The sequence below is a fragment of the Bombina bombina genome, chromosome 4, assembly GCF_027579735.1.
Source record: "Bombina bombina isolate aBomBom1 chromosome 4, aBomBom1.pri, whole genome shotgun sequence".
Lineage (NCBI taxonomy): Eukaryota > Metazoa > Chordata > Amphibia > Anura > Bombinatoridae > Bombina > Bombina bombina.
The window spans coordinates 929,608,119-929,629,657 of record NC_069502.1 but is presented as its reverse complement, the minus strand read 5'-3'; the positions used below and the strand labels follow the sequence as shown (position 1 = coordinate 929,629,657).

At 40.7% G+C, this 21,539-nt stretch overlaps 1 protein-coding gene across 1 annotated transcript in view; it reads left to right on the top strand.

Annotated features, from left to right (window-relative positions):
* The window catches only part of MTHFD1L (methylenetetrahydrofolate dehydrogenase (NADP+ dependent) 1 like), a 1,099,716-nt gene that overhangs the window by 724,502 nt on the left and 353,675 nt on the right, over positions 1-21,539 (top strand). The window lies entirely within an intron of this gene.

Here is a 21,539-nt window from a genome sequence, read left to right as displayed (position 1 = left end):
GATTGGGACATTTGAGAGGGAGGTTGTGACATTACTTGACCAACCTCATCTTGAGAGAATGGTGGCTCAGAAAAAAAGTCTATCTTTGTACATCAGAGTTCTCTCATTACAAGAGGAACAAAAGAGCAAAGGAGGTTCCACTTGGTTATCAAAACAGAGCTTACACTCTACAGGCTGCACAGGCTCTTGGTCCATGTTGCGAGAAACAACACAAGTAGAGAAGAAGAAAAAAAATTTTTTTTAATTTGTTCAAATATTTTACATTTGGTTGCTGTCTCTTTAAGGCAGTAATTCCCAATGATAAAATAAAATCCTCTTCCTGACCCTTAGTAGAACAAAAGATTCAATATAAATTTTCCAAAATTTTTATTCCCAAAGACTTACAGCCCCCTCTACACCTCAGCTATAGCTGAGGCGCCTACCTGCCCCCTCTCAGCTGCAGAGTTGTTTGCAACACTGAAGGAAGATCGCATCCGCTTCGAACCTCTAGTACTGTTCACCGCTGCACACAGTTCGCACAGGAAGCAGGAGGAGATTGCACCACGGAAATCACCTCACAGTGAAAGCGCGTGCTTCCAATGCCGCCACAGAAAGGGATTGCCTCCTATGACGTCAGGAGCGGTCCCGGCAGCCACAGTAAAGAAACATATACCGCATTATTAAAAACTAAAGATAAAAGGGGGAACTGACTGGTTTGAAACCTTTTTAAATGCAGCCCACTTTCAGTGCCAAAGCTCTTCCCCAGAAGAAACCCAAAATGGCACTTACCTGCATTCTTCACTCTCCAGCAGGAGGACATCTCACCTGGTATGAGAGGAAGCCACTTCTCACAGAGACCTGTGGAAATAAGAAAAGGACAGAGTAAGCCTACTCTGGCTTTCTATATCAGGGCAGCAATTTGTCAGGAAAACGCAGTGAGGTCCACCTCACAAGTTCCTAACTGCTTGAAAGCTACCACAGGCCTACTGAAGAGACTAACGTGGAGTACAGCTATACCCAATTGTCAGGAAAGATCAGAGCAAATCTGCTCAGGCTTTCAAAATAATAAAATCTTGATAGAAGAAATTATTTAACAGACACCTAAACTTCACCACCTCCTTGCACTGAAGGCAAAGAGATTGACTGGGGATTGTGGGAAGGGAAGTGATACTTAAAGGGCCACTGTAAGTAAATATTTTCTATGCCTGTTACTAACTAACTACCCCAAATACGCTTTTTATCAATAGCATTTCATTAACATATCTCTACCGTATATCAGAAATCTTGTCTGCAAATTTAATTGTTTTCCAAACCCACTCCGTGGGTATCCTTTGCTCTGTACCAATCCGTTTACAATACCTAGGTTTCAAAATGGCGCTTTAAACACAAAGTTATTGGTTTAAGTATTTTGAACATGCAGTGCTGAAAATAGTGGGCAGGATAACGTGACATCATCGGCGAATAAAAGATATAACTTTTAGAACGTTATTAAACTTCGTTTTGGAGAAAATATAGGTCAGTAGGTTTTAATTAATGTTTATTAACTTTAATATGTTAGTTGTTTAGCTTAAAAATTATAACAGAATGTAATCCTTTAACCGCTTTGCTGTGGTGCTCTTTGCTGCCTCCTGCTGGCTAGGAGTGATATTCCCAACAGTAATTGAGGATTCCGTGGACTCACTGTGTCTTAAGAAAGAAAGACCTTTATTTGCTAGTTTGCACCTTAAATTTTAAGTATTTTGTTAGATTGACTTGTCCATCTGTGTGTAGATTTACATAAATATACTGCTTAAAAGGACAGTCAAGTCCAAAAAAAACTATCATGTTTCAAATAGGGCATGTCATTTTAAACAACTTGGTATTCTTAGTTGAAAGCTAAACCTAGAAATGCTCATATGATTTCTAAGCCCTTGAAGGCCGCCTCTAATCACATGCTTTTTCATAACAGGGGAGAGCTAGTTTATGTAAACCATATAGATAACATTGTGATCACGCCCGTGGCTTGTGGCAGACACTGCACTAATTGGCTAAAATGAAAGTCAATAGATAATAAATAAAAAGTCATGTGATCAGGGGGCTGCCAAAAGATGCTCAAGTTAATTACAGAGGTAAAAAGTCTATTAATATAACAGTGTTGGTTATGCAAAGCTGGGGAATAAAGGGAGTATCTATCTTTTAAAACAACAACAATTCTGGTGTTGACTGTCCCTTGTAATTTGACATGTTAATTTGTATGGAGATGATTATGATCTTCTTGCTCTTTTTGATGTGTATTTCGCATTGTGCAAACCAGATATCACCTGTATATTTAAACCTCAATAAAAATTATTAAAAAATATATATATATTCTGTACTTTGTAAAACTAAATTCAATGCCTTCTCTATGGATGTAATCTTAGACATCTGAGTCTCTTCTTAGTATCTCTATTTTTCAATTTATCTGTTATGTTTAATAGGTTCATATTTAAATTCTTATTTTCCCAACTGAGCACAATTTAGCTTGATGGAAATGTCTGTCTTTATCTCATTAAGGGATAGATTATAAGTGAAGTGCAAAATATTGCTTCCGCAAAAGCAATATTTGCGCTCCATTTAGTAATACCAGCGCAAGCAAAAGTGCGCTGGTATTATAAGTTAGGTGCAATGCAAACAGGACTTTGTGTTCCCATTGCACAGAAGCTTTGCTCTCACAAGAGCGCGCTTCCACAAGCTGAGTGATGGGCAGCAGATTGTAAATATATATGTATATGAATATTTACATGGAACACTCAGTTCCCATAGACCACTATGCAAATGCACTTACTATGTAAAGGCACCCTACACCGCCAACTTTAACCCCCCATAACTGCTTTTTGCAGAATAATCTGATCTCTATCTTAATTTTCTGAGCACTAATTGCTACCGCTAGCTTGCCGTAGCAATAACCAGCCACTTGTAATGGCTGGTTATTTATCGCACGCCCGTAAACTGGTGAATATGCCCATTTACTTTATTTCTAACGTTTTATTCCCAGACTCTTAAAAGGGCATGAAACTCAACATGTTTCTTTTATGATTCAAATGGAGCATACCAATTTAAAAACGTTCTTATGTACTTCTATCTAATTTGCTTAGTTCTCTAGTTATCCTTTGTTGCAAACTATACCTAGGTATTCTCAGAAGCTGGGAGCTAGCTTATGATTGATGACTGCACATATGTCTCTTGTAATTGGCTTAGTGGTGTGTTCAGCTAGCTCCCAGTAGTGCATTGCGGCTTCTTCAACAAAGAGTAAAGCAAAATTGATAATAGAAATAAATTGGAAAGTTTTTGTTTTTTTTAATTGTATGCGCTATCTGAATCATGAAAGAAAACATTTGGGTTACATGTCCCTTTATTTTCTTGGCTAGAATATTTTATTAGTCTGTAATGCTTAAGAAAGCCACATACTGTATATTTATTTTAGTCTACAAATTCACATGTGAGGGTGGAACAGATTTTTAAGACAAATGAGTAGAAATTCAGAATGGTTTCCTCCTGGCCCCAGAAGATTATCAGATTACAAATTTACTACATTAAATGTAGATGGATCCCATATTGCAGTCTTATAATGTGCAGAGCTGTATAAACTATGTGCTCGTGTTGTGTAAATATTTCTGGCACAAGTAGTCAATGAGCTTATATCTTGCAGGGACAGACATTTATTAACTGATCAACCTGTTTTCAGAGTGAGTCTAGTCAGAAGTCCACTGCTCCTTGTCTGTAAACACTGTGAAAATAATCATTGTATCTGTGTCTGACCATAAATGGATGCGCTTAGTACAATTTTAAGACGTTTTCCTGAATTTATACAAGATGGTCTTAAAAGGAAGTGAGGATCTGGTTATAAACTAGATAATTGGGCTATGTATTTTGCAAACTTCTCCACTGCTAAAGTAGCTAAACAAATTAATTCAAAGATTTTTTTTTGTAATTAGCCTTTAAGGAGCATTAAAGATTTATTTGTGTTTTAATTTATTCCGACAAATAGAGAGAGCATTTTAATTTATTACGACAGAGAGAGCATTTTAATATGTATTACAGTATTCTTTATTTTTAGTTTTTTCCTTACTAGCCAGCGACCTCTTATTACAGGGGCCAGTTGTGCAAAATCCCAATAAAGGGACATGCGAAGTCCAAAATTTTATGGTTATGATTCAGAGAGAGACTATCATTTTTAAGGTACTTTGACTTTGTTCTCTCTGTATTCTTTTCGAAAAATTGTATACCTAAGTATGCTCAGTAACGCACTACTGGGAGCTGGTGATTGGTGGTTACACACACCTGCCTCTTGTCATTTCATATGAAGGAATTTAGCTCTTTTTTTCCATTTGTTTTTCCTTGCAGATTATTTATTTTATTGTTTTACACTCTCTTTTTTTTGGTTGTGAAAATAAATACATTGAATTTGTCTGTGAAAGAGGAATGCTTAGGTAGGAAGGACCCAGCTGTAGCTTGCTGTATGGGATGTGTGCCCCACTTGAACATGCTGAAGTGTATCTGTCTAGTTTAAAATACAAAGCGGGTTCTATTCTGAAGAAAAGATTTTTGCAGCTAACCCTGTATCTCTGTCTGCATGCGCCTTGTTGGTTAAGGTACATCTATATCTCTCTAGAAACCATCTATATCTCTCTAGAAACCGTGGGAAATAACGGAATTATAGATATGATCCTTTTTTACATTTGCTTTCCTAAGGCTAATGGGATATTGGGGTGGTGTTCTCTTGCGAAAGTTGTGGCAAAAGTGGATTTCTGTTCACATTCATGTCACTTAAGATTCTCTTAAAATGGAAAAATGCTAAAGAAATTATTCTAATGCGTTTAGAGGATTATTTTATTGCATTTTTGTATGTATACAACTTTATTAACCCCTGTTCCCAGGTCAGCTCCAGAGCAGCAATGCACTACACATCTAGTGAGCTGATGACAGAAGGCATGTGTGTATCTACCAATCACCAGCTAGCTCTCAGTAGTGCATGTTGTTCCTGAGCATACCTAGGTATTTTTTATTATTATTATTTAAAAAAGATAACCAAAGGAGCAAAATTAATTTGATAATAGAAGTAAATTAGTGCTTTAGTGCTTGTTGTATCTGAATCATCAACCCATTTTGTCTTTCTTTCTCCAGTAAGCTATAACTTAGAAAAAAAGCTGCAAAAGCAAAGGGTCCTTGTACACAGGGAGACTACAGTACATATGGAATGTGGTTGAACCAGTTTCTTTAAGGACTGATTGCAACAATGGAGTGTTAGGAAAGGCAATTATTTTTATAAATAAGGGTCTTAAGGAAAATATCATATTAGTTTTGGGCCTGTTGTATCCCAAGCAGTGTTTAAACAATCAGACCACATTTTTTATACAATGGGTGGAAAAAATGTTCCCAGGTAGGTAATCTGTACACTAACATTCGCTGGGAGCGGCCCAGCATGCACCTTCAGCAATCGTGTGCAGCTCTGTCACCTTCTCTTGTGTAAGCAGTGCTTCTAAGTAATCCCAAATGGATAATTCCAGGATGTTTTAAGTCCACCACCTCAGAGGTTAGGAAGCAACATGAGCAAGCTTGCACTGCAAGGCAACAAATATAATTTTCAAGGCTTTCCAGACCTTTTAAAATCTAAGGACTTCAACGTTTTTAGTAAAAGTGTATGCACTATCATCGGCAACAAATCCTTGTTTGTCCAAAAAGGCTCATCACAGGACTTAGAGATGTGTTTGTGGTGTACAGGTACAAAACCATATCTCCAAACTGCTTGGGACCAGAAAGGGTTTGGATTTTTGGATTTCCAAATGTTTGTATATTGTTGTCTTATGTCATTTAGGAAATATTTACTTGTTATAACACAGCATATACATGCAGCCTAAAAGTAATTTTATTTCATTACTAGGCGATAAGCCTGCCCAGAGGGCAGACTATGTTAAAAAACTACAACCCCCAAGCTAGTTAGAAAAAATAAAAAAATGTAAAATTACAGAAAAAAATAAACAAAGCTATCCAAAATAAAAAAAAGTCAACCTAAACTAACCCCCCATTAAAAAAATCTACCCCCCTAAAATATAAACACCCCCTAATCTAATATTAAACTACCAATAGCCCTTAAAATGACCTTTTGTAGGGCATTGACCTAAATTAAACAGCTCTTTTACTTTAAAAAAATTACCATTTTACCCCCTAACAGTACCCCCCCACCCCCACCCAACAAACCACGCTAAATAAAAAAAAACTAACACTCAAAAAACCCAAGCTATTCATTGCCCCCTAAAGGGGGATTTGTATTGGCATTGCCCTTAAAAGGTCATTCAGCTCTTTTACTGCCTTTAAAAGGGCAATCAGCTATTTTCATCCCATTAAATCCCTAATCTTAAAAATAAAAAAGGGCGCGGGGGGCAGAGCTAACTGCCTAACGGAGTGGTCGCAATGGGGAGAAGCTCCAGAGGGACAATCTTTTATAAGTTCATTTATCCCAGCTAAAAGACCTGAGATCAACCATCCTGAACCCAAGCCTGTCCCCTTGATTTTTGGGACCATTTACTAGAAGTATTTATATGCTCCCTTGAGTTTTCGGCAGGAGCCGCATCACGACCGGGAGTCTACCAAGCAGCGTGAGAAACTCCAATTTTTCACCCCCCAAGAAGACAGTGTTAGATCATTTCTCTCTTCAAACCTCCAGAGTACCGTCTCAGTCGGCCTCTAGCCACGCTGATCAGGACTCCCATGATGGGGACTCGCAATCCAGTGTCAACTCCTGTGTATCTTCTTCCAAATATATCACAGAGACAACTATGCAGAAATTGTTGGCCGCCCAAACCCAATCAATCACCCAAGAGATCCATCGCAGCTCGGCTGAGCTCCGGAAAGACATTTCTGAGATTGGGGAATGGGTTGATGATTTGGAACGCAAACAAGATGACCTGGCTACTGACCACACTAATCTCTTGACATACTCTGAAACTTTGGCGGATCAGATTACGCAATTGGAGCATAAGTTGGCCGACCTGGAAACAGGTCATGCCGTAGCAACATTCGCTTCCGTGGCATTCCAGAGGATATCCTACCTGCTGAACTAAGCAGGTACCTCTCAGAGCTATTTAAAGAACTCTTGGGAACATTCAATATGACTCCTAACACTTTGGAGCGCTGCCATAGAGCGTTGAGACCTAGAGCGCTCGCGTCAGACAAACCCAGAGACGTGGTGGCATGTTTCCACAGCTATAGCCTGAAGGACCAGATTTTGCAGGCAGCCTTTCGTAAGCCTACCCTACCTGAAAAGTTTAAAAATGTCCAGTTGCTGCAGGACTTATCTCAATATACCCTTCAGCAGAGGAGGTTGCTAGCCCCAATAACGGGGGTTTTGAGGTGTGAAAACATAATACAGATGGGGCTTCCCAACCAAAATGCTCATTACAAAAGACAACCATTCACATACCGTGGCTAACCTCAATCAAGGTTTTACATTGCTTGAATCTTGGGGCCTGCGCCCACCTATGAACACCCCTCAACCACCTGTTACCCAATCTAGGCTTAGGGCTTCGGCCCCTGAGTGGTAGGTCAAGGAGCAGAGGTCTAAAAGGCAGAAACACCTGCCCACTCCTCAGGAGGGGATCCCTTGAGTGCCCTTACTTTTGGACTCTGTGACACATAGGCCTGGACTCTGCTATAAGATGAGTATATACCTCATTTTCTTTATGTATTCATTGCTACCCTTGGGTCTGGTTATTTAGCTGCGGTTCTCAATGCATCTGAAGGGTACCTAAGGTCTGGACTCTGTGACCCATAGACCTGGACTCTGGTATAAGATGAGTATATACCTCATTTTCTCTAAGTATTCATTGCTACCCTTGGCCCTGGTTATTTAGCTGCGGTTTTCAATGCAGCTGAAGGGTACCTAAGGTCGAATATTTATTTTGGTTAAATTATTTGTCAGTTAAGTTATGTTTATTGTTCTATTCAAATGTTTTTTGCTGTAGTTACACTCTCAGATCAAACCGCCCCGGTCTCTCTGCTAGACCTTGGTAATCTTCCCCCCCCCCCCCCCCCATTTAACCCTAATGTTGGGTTCACCTTGGTGTACTATTTCCACCACAACAATTTATCAGGTGTTTAACAAAAACTGTAATTCTTACTCTAATCACTTAATCTCTCTCTCCTCTTTTCTCCCTTCTTTCTTCCTTATGCTCTTGTTCTCAGAATGCTCCCCACATTATTTAAATGGCTAACAGGGATACTTTAAAATTCGTTATACACAATGTGAGAGGTCTGAATTCGCCAGGCAAGCGTAGTGTCTTTCTCAGATCACTCAAACACTCAAATCCGGATGGTTTCTTCCTTCAGGAGACACATTGGAAAGTTGGTAACATTCCCACACTCTTCTCCAAACACTACACAACTGTAGTCCTTGCCCCCTTTACCACAAAGGCCAGAGGTGTGGCTATCCTAATCCACAAGCGGCTTTCCAAGAGACTGACCCCCAAGCTAGATACATTATTCTCGGCTGTAGACTAAACCAATGCACGTATACTCTAGTATCGGTTTACCTCCCTAATTCAGGTCAGTGCAAATGCTTACGTAAAATTCTTAAGACAGTCGATAAATATAAGCAAGGTAGAGTTATCTTGGGTGGAGACTTTAATCTCATCTGGGACCCCTTCTGGATAAAAAAAACTAACAAACCGAATCCTAATGACCACAGATTAGATTCCCTCTCCCTTAAATTTAGATCCCTTATGCTTGCATTTGGTTATTTTGACACCTGGCGCGCCTTTCACACCACGGACAGGGATTATACCCAGTTTTCTCCCCCTCACCTAACCTACACTAGACTTGACTATATTTTTAGTCATTCCCAGACCTTAGACCATGTTAAGGACACTCATACCCTCCCATGCGCATGGTCTGACCATGATCAAGTGTCACTTACAGTTTACAATTCCTTCACCTCCTCACATCCACCATCATGGTCTATGCCACACTATATCTGATATTCACTTTCAAATAGAATTAGAAAAAGACCTAAGAGAGTTAATTGCTTTAAATGATACTCAAACTGTCGCCGACGATACTCTTTGGGGGGCCATTAAGGCCTCAGTTAGAGGCTTGCTTATTAGAAAACAGGCCATTCTTAGGAGATCTCTTGGGTTGCCCCTTTCACAAGCCCTTAGTAAGCTCAATGAACTAGAGAAACTTAATCGACTTTCCCCCTCTCCAGCACAGTCCACCACCATAAAAGAACTTAAAGCTCATATCTGCTCTTTAGAGCTACAATGGACACAACAGCAGTTACTAAAACTTAGACAGTTATTTTACCACAAAGGGAATAAGGCAGACACTATGCTGGCAAATAAGCATAGAGAGAGCGCCTCCCGAATACAAATCCTGAAACATAATGGTCATTCCTCCACGCTACCTAAACAAATAGGTTCTATGATTGCCTCTTACTACGAGGAGCTTTATAACATTCAAAATTCAGAGTCCCCTACCCTCACCCCACGACTTAATATTCAGCAGACCCTCAAAAACCTTCACCTCCCTACCTTGACAGATGAACAACAGGACTCCCTTAAAGCACCTTTATCCATACTTGAAATTAAACAGGTAATAGACTCCCTCAAACCACTCAAGGCCCCCGGCCTGGACGGATTCCCTGCGTTATTTTATAAAACTTACAAGAAGGATCTTATTCCCATCCTTCACCGTTTTTTCCAATACTCTGGCTCCCGGGGCTCCTTTAAAAGGGAGTTCCTGTAAGCTACAATTGTCACTATACCTAAGGCGGGGAAGGACCCCTCCTTGTGCACCAGCTACCGACCCATATCTCTTATCAACACCGATATCCAAATCTATTCTAAGATTTTAACAAATCGTATGGCGATTCTACTTCCTAGTTTAATCAATATGGACCAAGTAGGGTTCATTCATGACCGAGAAGGTCCTGATAATACTAGACGTCTGCTGAATATTGTAACGGAAGCTACTAGACTAGGTAAGCCCTTTTCGGTTATCTCCCTCGATGCCGAGAAGGCGTTCAATCGGGTTCGTTGGGAATACCTGTGAGAGGTACTGGATGTTTTCAAATTTCCATGTGAATCTGTGTCCTTTATTAGAGCTTTGTACTCGTGCCCGTCGGCTAAGGTCAGAGGTCTGAGATTCTGCTCCGACTCCTTCCCTTTGACCAACGGAACGCGTCAGGGGTGTCCATTGTCTCCCTTGCTCTTTGCCCTCGCCATAGAACCCCTCGCCGAGCTTACGCGTCAAGATCCCCTTATCTCAGGAATTACTCTTCACGGCACCACCTACAAAATCGCCCTTTTTGCCGATATCATCACTATATTCTCATCTTCTCCCCACACTACTATTCCAGCATTATTATCGTTGATCCAACGCTTCGGCAACATGTCTTTTTATAAGCTCAATACCTCAAAGACTGAGGTATATGCTAAGGGATTCCCAGCGAACTATACTCAGGCATTATTACAAACATATGTGTTTAATCTTAGCCCTAGACTTAGGAATATTTATTTCACCAGATAAAGCCCAGCTGATATGCGACAATTATTTCCCTTTGTTGGCTGAACTGAGAGCCTTACCCTCTAAATGGGATTATAAATCAATCTCTTGGTTGGGCAGAATTACTGCCTTGAAGATGTAATTTCTTCCCAAATTGACCTACCTTTTTCGATGCCTGCCCATAAGACTCACGAGATGTCTGTTGTTACAGTTTCAAAGTGGTTTTTCGAGGTACATCTGGCAAGGCAAACCAGCCAGAGTTGCCCACAAGCTTCTTCAATATCCAAAGTCATTCGGAGGAGTTGCTTCTCCCTCTGTTACCCGTTACTACGAAGCGGCCATGTTCTCCCATATCTCACAATGGGGAAACAGATCGGGTGTGAGCAGATGGCGCGCATTGGAGCAGGCATCCCTTCCTAACAATGTTTATTTACATGACCTGATTTGGATCCCCACACACTACCGACGCACACTTAACGTCGAGAACCTCATAATAAACGAATGCCTGAGTTCCTGGGATAAATTGAGACATTATCCTAAGATATCCCCCCACCCCTCACCTATCCACTCGCTTACTGGCCTGTTGTTGGGCCTCCCTGATTCGCATCCCAACGCGTGGTCCAACCTGCGCCTTTCATCGGTCTCTGACCTAATCACACCCCACTCCCCAGATTCTTATCGACCTTTGTCCCAGCTAACCAGTACGCCGGGCGCTCCTCTTAAGCTACGGTTTGAATACACTTGAATTAAAAGTATTCTGAGATCCTGGGGATTGACCCCACCCCTTTCCCGTCCTTTGACCGTTTGGGAGACATTATGGAAAAAAGGGGGGGAAATTAGCAGACCCATGACCCTTTTCTACTGGCTTGTGGAGGGGGCAACCCCAGCCGATAAGGCGCAACATATCAAAAAATGGGAGGACATATTACATGTGCATTACCCCCAGTCCCTATGGGCTAGGGCCTTTGATCTTACTACAAAAGCCATACACTGTACGACCCTTTATGAATCATATTATAAATTGCTCTCTCACTGGTATTTTACCCCAATGAGACTTTTCAAACTCAAATTGATTCCTTCTCCCCAGTGTTGGAGGCTTTGTGGGCAACCAGGGGATTCTCTCCACATCTGGTGGGCCTGCCCTAAGCTTAAGCATCTGTGGCATAGGATATACACTCTTTTAACCAGATTAAACATTCATGTCCCAAAAATTCCAGAAACTGCATTATTACATGTAGGCCTACATTCCCTTCCTAAGTTCCAGAGCTATATGTGTGTGTACCTTTTTTCGGCCACTAGACTGGCGATCACCAGAGCATGGAAATCCCAGAGGCCTCCAAGTTGGTCCTCTGTTGTAGACATCATGGCCTACATTAACTCTAGGGAAAGAAATGTGTTTTACACCTTGAATAAAATAGATCTTTTCGAACTGACCTGGGAAGACTGGGCTAAAGTGTTTAAGCCTCATTGGCTCCCTAGGCTAGATGTGTAGATGGCCCCCTCGGACTACCCTAGTTTATGTAATATCTCTACAAGAGCCTCTCTTCTCTCTTTCTTCTCTCTTTCTTCTTTTTCTTTTCCTCCTTCTCTTTCTTCCCTCCTTTTCTATTCTTCCTTCCTCCTCCTTCCATAATGTACCAGTCATTACTCCTGACTGTTAGTTTATTCGTATTAGTCACGATACCATTTGATACTGGGAGAAAATTGACTACGTCATATCCAGTTTCCTTTTTCTTCCTTGTCTTCTTTGTTGTATTATGATCTCTATACAATTTGCTTTACATTTCCCACTGTGTTTGGGAACTTATTTGTATTGTTTATCTTATTGCCAATAAAGCTTTAAAAAAATAAAATAAAAAGCGGCCTCCACACCGCTATGGACCGCCGCTGAGGATCCGTTCATTTGGTAAGCCAGCTCCGCGCTGCCTTCGCTCCGGATGAAGATAGAAGATGATGGAGCCGTCTGCAAGAAGACCTTATCCGCCCAGACTTCAGGAACGGTGAGTACCTATATGGGGCTTAGTTTTAGGATTTTTTTATTTTTAAGATTAGGGATTTAATGAGCTGTAAAAGAGCTTATTGCCCTTTAAAGGGCAGTAAAAGAGCTGAATGCCCTTTAAAGGGCAATGTCCATACAAATGCCCCTTTAGGGGCAATGGGTAGTTTAAGGGGTTTTTTTTAGTGTTATGGTGGGGGGATTTTACTGTTAGGGGGTAAATTTGGTAATTTTTTTAAGTAAAAGAGCTGTTTAACTTAGGGCAATGCCCTACAAAAGGTCATTTTAAGGGCTATTGGTAGTTTAGTATTAGATTAGGGGGTGTTTTTATTTTAGGGGGGGCAGATTTTTTATAGGGGTCTTAGTTTAGGTTTATTTTTTTTAATTTTTTTTCATTGCGCTTAAAAGGGCATTCAGCTCTTTCTAAAAAGCCCAAAGCCCTAATCTAAAAAAAAAAAAATTGAAAGAAAAAAAAAAACCTAACACTAACCCCATAATATCTACTCACGGTTCCTGAAGTCCAGACATCCATCCCCATACAGGCGGCAAGAAGTATTCATCCAGGCAACGATATCTTCATCCATCCTGGGGGAGTCTTCTATCTTCATCCCAGTGGCGCGGAGCCATCCTGGAAGCCGAAGACATCTTTCGCGGAGTGTCCTCTTCATACGGTCACCACCGTACACTGAAGTTGACTGCAAGATAGCCATTTCAAAATGGCGTACCTTGCATTCCTATTGGCTGATTTGATTCTTAAATTCAAATCAGCCAATAGGATGAAAGCTTCTGAAATCCTATTGGCTGTTCAAAACAGCCAATAGGATGAGAGCTACTGAAATCCTATTGACTGTTCAAAACAGCCAATAGGATTTCAGTTATTCTTATCCTTTTGGCTGATTTGAATTTGAAGAATCAAATGAGCCAATAGGAATGCAAGGTACGCTATTTTGAATCGGCTACCTTGCATTCAACTTCATCGTACAGCGGTGACCGTATGAAGAGGATGCTCCGCGCAGAGCTGGCGGTATAGGGGTTAATAGGTTTATTTAATGACGGCGATGTGGCAGGACGGTGGTTTAGGGGTTAATAGCTTTATTATAGTGACAGCAATGTCGGGGAGCGGCGTATTAGGGGTTAATAGCTTTTATTAGTGTTGACGATGTTGGGAGCGACAGATTAGGTGTTAATAACTTTATTTAGGTGTCGGGGGCGGCGGTTCAGTGGTGTTTAGATTTGTGGTTTATGTTAGGGTGTTAGGTTTAAATGTAACTTTCTTTTCCCCAAAGACATCAATGGGGTTGCGTTACAGACATTTTTCATTCCGCGATCTCAGGTGTTAGTTTTTTATTTCTAGCACTCTCTTCCCATTGATGTCTACGGGGGAAAGCGTGCACAAGCACGTCAAATCAGCCCTTGGCTTTTGTGTGGTATGGAGCTTAACGCCACCATATCGCACGCACAAGGAGGCTTTTCTGTAACTTGTAATGTCAGCGCTATGGAAAGTAAAATAACGCAACTTTTTTTTACCTTAGTTTCGCACCCTGTTTAGCGCAAGCTCGTAAGCTAACCGAAAGGCAATAATTGTTGTTTCAAATAAATATAGATTAACATTTGAGAACATTGTGACTTACTGGTGGGGGAAATTTTTCATTTTTAATCATTTACATTTTTTAAAAAATATTATTGAAAGTCTTGATGTCGTTTGATTGATTGTGGTTTTTGGAATAATTCTGGATTTTGAAATTCCGGATTTGTTTTTTTGGTGTTTAAATCCATAAATCCATTTAATTATTGCTTTATATGAACCAAGTTTTCCTTTTTTAATTTACAGAGGAAAAAGTCAAACAAATCCATTGTATTTTGTTTCTGTGGCCTAGTATGTCTAATTTTCAAAAAGTATTTACAAAATCAAAATTTAAACCAATTGTGCTGACTGTTTTTTTTCCCCCTTTCATAATGCAAAGCTACAATTTGTGAGTTGCATGTGATCCTAATTCATCAAAACCAGGATGAAAAATAGTCACATTGTGTAAAGAAAAACAGATTGTAATGTAATTAGGCTTCACCCTTCCCATTCCATGTGTGCTCATGAATTCTAAAGCCATGTGATTTTTTTTTTTTAATTCTATCTTGTTTTGTATTTCTGATCTTTCCTGGTATATACTTTTATTAAAGTATATCTCTTGCATTAAAGGGCAGTGTACAATGACTAATTATACCAACTGCAGACAATAAAATGTTTGGGACATTGCTCCAGTATATTTTTGTATATGTATAAATAACGGTCTCTGCTGATTGGAACCACAACCTAATCAAATGGCTGAGCTTACAGGGAGAGCAGACCTCATTAGCTTATCTCTACATTTACTTAAGTATTGAACTATTTAATATAGGTGAGATACAACAGCCACAATCAGCCATTTCACAGGACAAAATAAAGGTAATAAAATAAAGTGCCCAACTAGCCTATGTGATAGTTCACTGGCTAATGAGGATAACTCCCACAGATTTATTGGTGAAAGGTGACACTCCAAACAAGCATAAAAACTTATTATTATTTTTTCAGGACAGGATGGTTTATTTGGCACAACAAATGATAAAATTATGCTTTAAAGGGACAGTCTACATCAGAATTTATATTGTTTAAAAAGATAGATAATCCCTTTACTATCCATTCCTCCGTTTTCCATAACCAACACAGTTATATTACTTTAAGTTTTACCTCTGTGATTACCTTGTATCTAAGCCTCTGCAGACTGTCCCCTTTTCTTTCCTAAGACATGGAGAGTCCACAATGTCATTCCAATTTCTAGTGGGAATATTCAACTCCTGGCCAGCAGGAGGAGGCAAAGAGCACCCCAGCAACCATCCCTTACCCATAATCCCCAGTCATTCTCTTTGCCTCTATCAATGGAGGCTGTACAAAGTTGTGTCTGAAGATATTTAATCCTTTTATGGGTACTTTTACCTGCAAGCAAGGATTGGGGTCTAGCTGTGTCCACGTCAATCTCTTTTGTATGAGTAGTGGTGACTTTTAGCAGTTAAAAGGCAGTAAGGTAGTCTTTGCTTTACTGTTAACACTTTGCTACCCCTTTACAGAAAGCCAAAGTTGGTTATTCTGTTTTTTCTTTTCCTACAGGTCCATGACAGGGAGTGAAGTACCTGCCACACCTAAGGCTCAGCATCTGTCTTGCAGTTGGATCTAAGGTAAGTGCCTTTGCCTTCTAGGTACAGAAGGACAGCAGCACTTAAGAGGTTAATCTTCATTATCTGATCTTTTTTTGGGACTTAATAATCCTTATCAGCTAAGGATTCCTATTGGAGACAAGGCAATTGAGTGTTTTTTATTTTGCAAGTATGATACTCAAATATGGGGAGTTCACTTGGCCAGGGGATTCTATGGGTTAACGGTAGAATACTTTCTTTTATTAGTTACCTACTATATATGTATGCTTCTAGGTTTAGAGGCTTTTACGGAGCAGAGCAGTTGAAGAGTGAATATACAGCCGTCTTTTACTCAGTTTAGAATCTTCTTGTAACGGCTCTGTTAATCAGCTCACCGGATTATCCAGAGGAAAGAATCACTACAGTGGGACATTTTTTTTGTCCAGTAGGAGCCTCAGGAAGCTGAGGCAGTTTTCAAAATTATAAATATATTTGAACCTAAAAAAGAATTGTTTGGTGTTTAATATTTAACTTAAAGAATAAATTTTGTTTTTGATATTAAAATGTATTTATTGGACATTGCTAGTGGGCCTTTTATGCTAAGCTATGGATTCAGAACAGGTTCAGTTTATCTCTATGGATAGATATTTGCTAGATTGCCTTACCTATGCAGTTTTGTTCCTCATGTTAAGCAAAACTTTAAAATTGAAAGAAAAAACTCTCCCTTCTGAGCCAAGTGTGTCTCAGGATAATGTTGTGCGTGACATGCCTCCGCTTTCTCCTCAAACATCCCAAGCCTTAGTTGTCTCTCATACTATGCCTTCTGTGTCCTTTTAACCTCCCGGGGGGTGTATTTACCTTGGGATTATTCCGCTCAGTTTACTTCTGCAGTATCAGCGGCTTTGTCAGCTTACTCTTCTTCGGGTAAGCGTAAGAGGAAATTTAAACATTTGTTTACTAGTAAGGCTTCTGACCCCTCTGTCTTCCTTTTCTATTTTGTCTGATGAGGAAAATACTTCAGTAGCTTTTAAAGGTTAAATCTCATACTCTAACACTTTAGCAGAAAAATCTTCAGAATCTGAAGAGGTTAATTTTAGATCTAAGCTTGAACACTGCCGGTTACTTCTAAAGGAGGTCCTAGCTACTTTGGACTACTCTTAACCTTCGGTTGCTGTCAACCCCACAAAGTCTTCTAAGCTGGATAGAGTTTGATTATCCATATTCGGAGGAGGTTTTTCCTGTTCCTGTTTAGCTCAGGAATGGGATAAACCAAGGGTTCCTTTTTCTCCTTTCCCTGTTTTTAAAAAGATGTTTCCTGTTGCTGACTCTATTCGTGACTCATGATGCACTGTGCCTAAAGTAGAAGGAGCTATTTCTACTCTTGCTAAAAGAACTACTATTCCTATAGAGGATAGTTCTTTTAAGGATCCTATGGATAAGAAGCTAGAGGCTTACTTAAAGAAGATGTATATCAAGGATTACAGTGGCAACCTGCAGCGAGTATTGCCACAGTTGCGGGAGCAGCATCTTATTTGTGCAATGCCTTGTCAGACCTTATTTCAGAGGAAACTACTGTAGAGTAGATCCAAGATAGGATCAAAGCTCTAAAACTAGCCTATACCTTTTATCTGTGATGCCAACATGCAGATAATTAGACTGGGAGCTAAGATGTCTATCTTCACTGTGCTAGCCCGCGGAGCTCTGTGGTTAAAATCTTGGTTGGCTGATGTCTCTTCAAAGGCCAAGCTTTTGGCTTTACCTTATAAGGGTTAAACTCTGTTTGGACCTGGTCTGGCGGAAATCTTTTTTGAGATTATGGTTGGAAAGGGATCTTTCCTATCCCAGGACAAGAAGAATAGACCTAGGGGTCAACAGTCTTCTCATTTTCGTTCCTTTCGCAATGTTAAGGGACAGAAGTCCTCCTCTTCCAAACCAGACCAATCAAGGTCCTCTTGGAAATACAGCCAGCCTTGGAACAAGGGAAAACTAAAAAAAAGAAGCCTTCCTCTGACTGTCAGCATGAAGGGTCCGCCCCCCAGATCCGAATTTGAATCAGGTGGGGGGCAGACTTTCTCTTTTTCGACAGACTTGGATACAAGGTGCCCCAGATCCATGGGCTGTGGACATAGTATCGCAGGGTTAAAAAATAGGATTCAAGTCTTGCCCTCCAAGGGGCAGATTCCTCCTGTCAAGATTATCCTCAAACCAGGTAAAGGAGGCCTTCTTAAATTGCGTAAAGTACCTATCCTCCCTGGGAGTTATTGTACCAGTCCCTCTAAAGGAACAAGGTCTAGGATTTGTATTTAAATCTATTTGTAGTTCCCAAAAAAAAGGGAACTTTTCGTCCCATCCTAGATATAAAGTGTCAACAAATTCCTCAGGGTTCCATACTTCAAGATGGAAACTATTCGTTTGATTCTTCCATTGGTACAAGAAGGTCAGTTCATGACGGCCATAGACCTGAAGGACTCAAACCTTCATGTTCCCATTCACAGGGATCATCAGTTTCTGAGGTTTGCCTTTCTGGACAAGCAATCCAGTTTGTTGCGCTTCCCTTTTCTGGCCACGACTCCCAGCATATTCACAAAGGTTCTGGGGGCGCTATTGGCTGTGGTCAGATCCCAGGGAATTGCTGTGGCGCCTTAGCTAGACGACATCTTTTTCAGACGTCATCTTTTCAACTAGCAAAATCACATACAGAGTTGTCTTTTCTACGTTCCCACGGGTGGAAGGTAAATCTGGAAAAAGATTTCTCTAGTTCCAACTACAAGAGTGTGTTTCCTAGGGGCAATAATAGATTCCTTGTCCATGAAGATTTTCCTGACAGGTCAGAAAATCCAAACTTATTTCTTCCTGCCTTTCCCTCCAGTCTGCCTTTCGTCAATCAGTGGCTCATTGCATGGAGGTGATTGGTCTGATGGTGGCCTCCATGGACATCATTCTTTTTGCTTGGTTCCATCTGCGACCGCTGCAGCTTTGCATGCTCCGTCAATGGAAAGGAGGCCATTCAGATTTGTCGCAGAGGATAAATCTGGACCCCCTAACAAGAGACTCTCTCTCATGGTGGATTTCTCAGGATCATCTGTCTCTGGGCACTTGTTTCCTGAGACCTTCCTGGGTGATTGTGACTACGGACGCCAGCCTGTTAGGCTGGGGAGCTGTTTGGGGTTCTCTGAAGGCTCATGGCCTGTGGTCTCAGGAAGAGTCTTCTCTTCCCATAAACATCTTGGAGTTTTGAGCTATCTTCAATGCCCTATCAGTGTGGCCTCAACTGCCTTTAGTCCGGTTTATGAGATTCCAGTTGGACAACATCACATCAGTGGCTTACATCAACCACCAGGTAGGGACTCGGAGTTCCTTAGCCATGAAGGAGGTGACTTGCATTCTTCAGTGGGCGCAAGCTCACCATTGTCTCCTATCTGCCATCCACATTCCTGGAGTGGACATTTGGGAGGCAGATTTTCTGAGCAGACAGACCTTTCATCCCGGGGTGTGGGCTCTAAATCCGGAAGTGTTCTCTCAACCCTCAGACTGGGGTTCCAGGGTTGGATCTGATGGTGTCCTGTCAAAACTCCAATGTTCCAAAGTACGGTTCAAGGTCAAGAGATCCTCAGGCTGTTCTAATACATGTTCTAGTGGTTCCTTTGATGTTCTCTCTGGCATATCTATTTCCTCCGTTTGCTCTCCTTCCACGAGTCATTGCTCGTATCAAACAGAGAGTAATCCTAATAGCTCCTGCATGGCCTCGCAGAATTTGGTTTGCGGATCTAGTAAGGATGTTATCTCTACCTCCTTGGACGTTACCTCTGAGGAAGAACCTTCTAAATTTAGGGTCCTTTCCTCTATCCAAACCTGGATTCTCTAAAGTTGACTGCTTGAAGATTGAACGCCTAGTCCTGTCTAGGCATGGTTTTTCTGAGGCGGTCATTTGTTATGTTATGTTACGGAATCTGGAAGTGAATCAAATGTACAGGACCTAATGAATATTGTATATGTTAAATACAAACAATACTATAAACATAAAGTATTGTAGCTACCAGCCTGCAACACAAAATCCTAAACTTAGAAGAAACTGTGTGCATATGTAGCGCAATGCTATTTCAATCTGAAGTTATTCACAGAAACTGAATACAATGAATCTACTTCCTAGAATGTTATAGTGATCACTAAGAAAAAATGATAGTGACAGTGAGCTGCTGGAACCATAATTAAAGGCAAGCGCAAAGTGACTGATTTGACTCAAGTATGGTTCATACGTATATACTGTGCACATAAAAATATAAGAGTATTGCAGGCAACATTCATCTGTAATGTTATAGACCTCTGATATGGGAGGCATGTAGGAAATACGTTTCTAAAATGAAGTAAGGAAATTGTACTAGGCAATGAAGTAGTGGCAGTTCAAGTGTAACGCTTAAAAAATAAAAATAGCAATAAGCGTGAATCATCAGCTGTGAGTTCCTGTTTGTTGCAGGAACGATCGTACCTGTATTGTTTGAGCGCGCAGTCTGAGGGAGGCGAGAACAGCTGGTATCCAGCAAGAGGAAGTAGAGCGTAGTCGGCAACGGAAGTTGTAGAGCAGTAATATCCGTGGTACTACAGCTGTAGTAAGGAGTAGACTTTGCACGACAATGTAGAAGGAAGGATTGCTTCACTAATTACGAACTCCAGAAAAGGAGGAAGTACAAAAAGATTAACAAGCAACGTGGAAGTCAATTCCTAAGGCCTATAAAGGAGCTAGGACCTTCCTCCTATTAAAGGTGTAGTATGCTGACAGAGAATACATGACATCATTGATACTATGCTTCATGCTCATAAACCTGTTACCCGCAAGATCTATCATAAGATATGGCGTAAATATCTTTTGGTGCGAATCTAAGGGTTTCTCCTGGAGCCGGGTCAGGATTCCCCGGATTTTGTCTTTTCTTCAGGATGGCCTGGAGAAGGGTTTGTCGGTCAGTACTTTGAAGGGTCAGATTTCTGCATTATCTATCCTTTTGCACAAACGTCTGGCAGACTTTCCAGATGTTCAAGCCTTTGTTCAGTCTCTGGTTAGAATCAGGCCTGTGTTTAAATCTGTTGCTCCTCCGTGGAGCCTTAATCTAGTTCTTAAAGTTTTGCAGCAGGCTCTGTTTGAGCCGATGCATGTTGTTGATATAAAATTTGTTATCTTGGAAGGTTTTGTTTCTACTTGCTATTTCTTCCACTCGCAGAGTTTCTGAGCTTTCAACTCTGCAGTGTGATTCTCCGTACCTTATTTTTCATGCAGATAAGGAGGTCTTTCATACTAAATTGGGTTTTTCTACTTAAGGTGGTGTCGGATCGAAACATTAATCAGGAAATTGTTGTTCATTCTTTTGGTTCTAATCCTTCTTCTCATAAGGAACGTGTTTTGCATAACCTGGGTTTTGTGCGCTCTAAAATTTTACTTACAAGCTACTAAGGATTTTTCGACAATCTTCTGCCCTGTTTATTGTTTTTTTCTGGACAGCGTAAGAGCCAGAAGGCCACTTCTACTACTCTGTCTCTCTGGTTGAGAAGTTTGATTTGTTTGACTTATGAGACTGCTGGACAGCAGCCTCCAGAGAGAATTACGGCTCATTCCATTAGGGCTGTCTCCTCTTCTTGGGCTTTAAAAAATGAAGTTTCTGTGAACAGATCTGCATACTTTTTCCAAATTCTACAAATTCGATACCTTGCCTCGGCCAAGGCTTCTTTTGAGAGAAAGGTTCTTCAAGTGGTGGTGCCTTCTGTTTAGGTTGTCCTGCCTTTTTCTCTCTACCTGTTCATTCCGTGTCCTCTAGCTTTGGGTATTGGTTCCCACTAGTAATTGGAATGACCTCATGGACTCTCCATGTCTTAAGGAAAGAAAACGAAATTAATG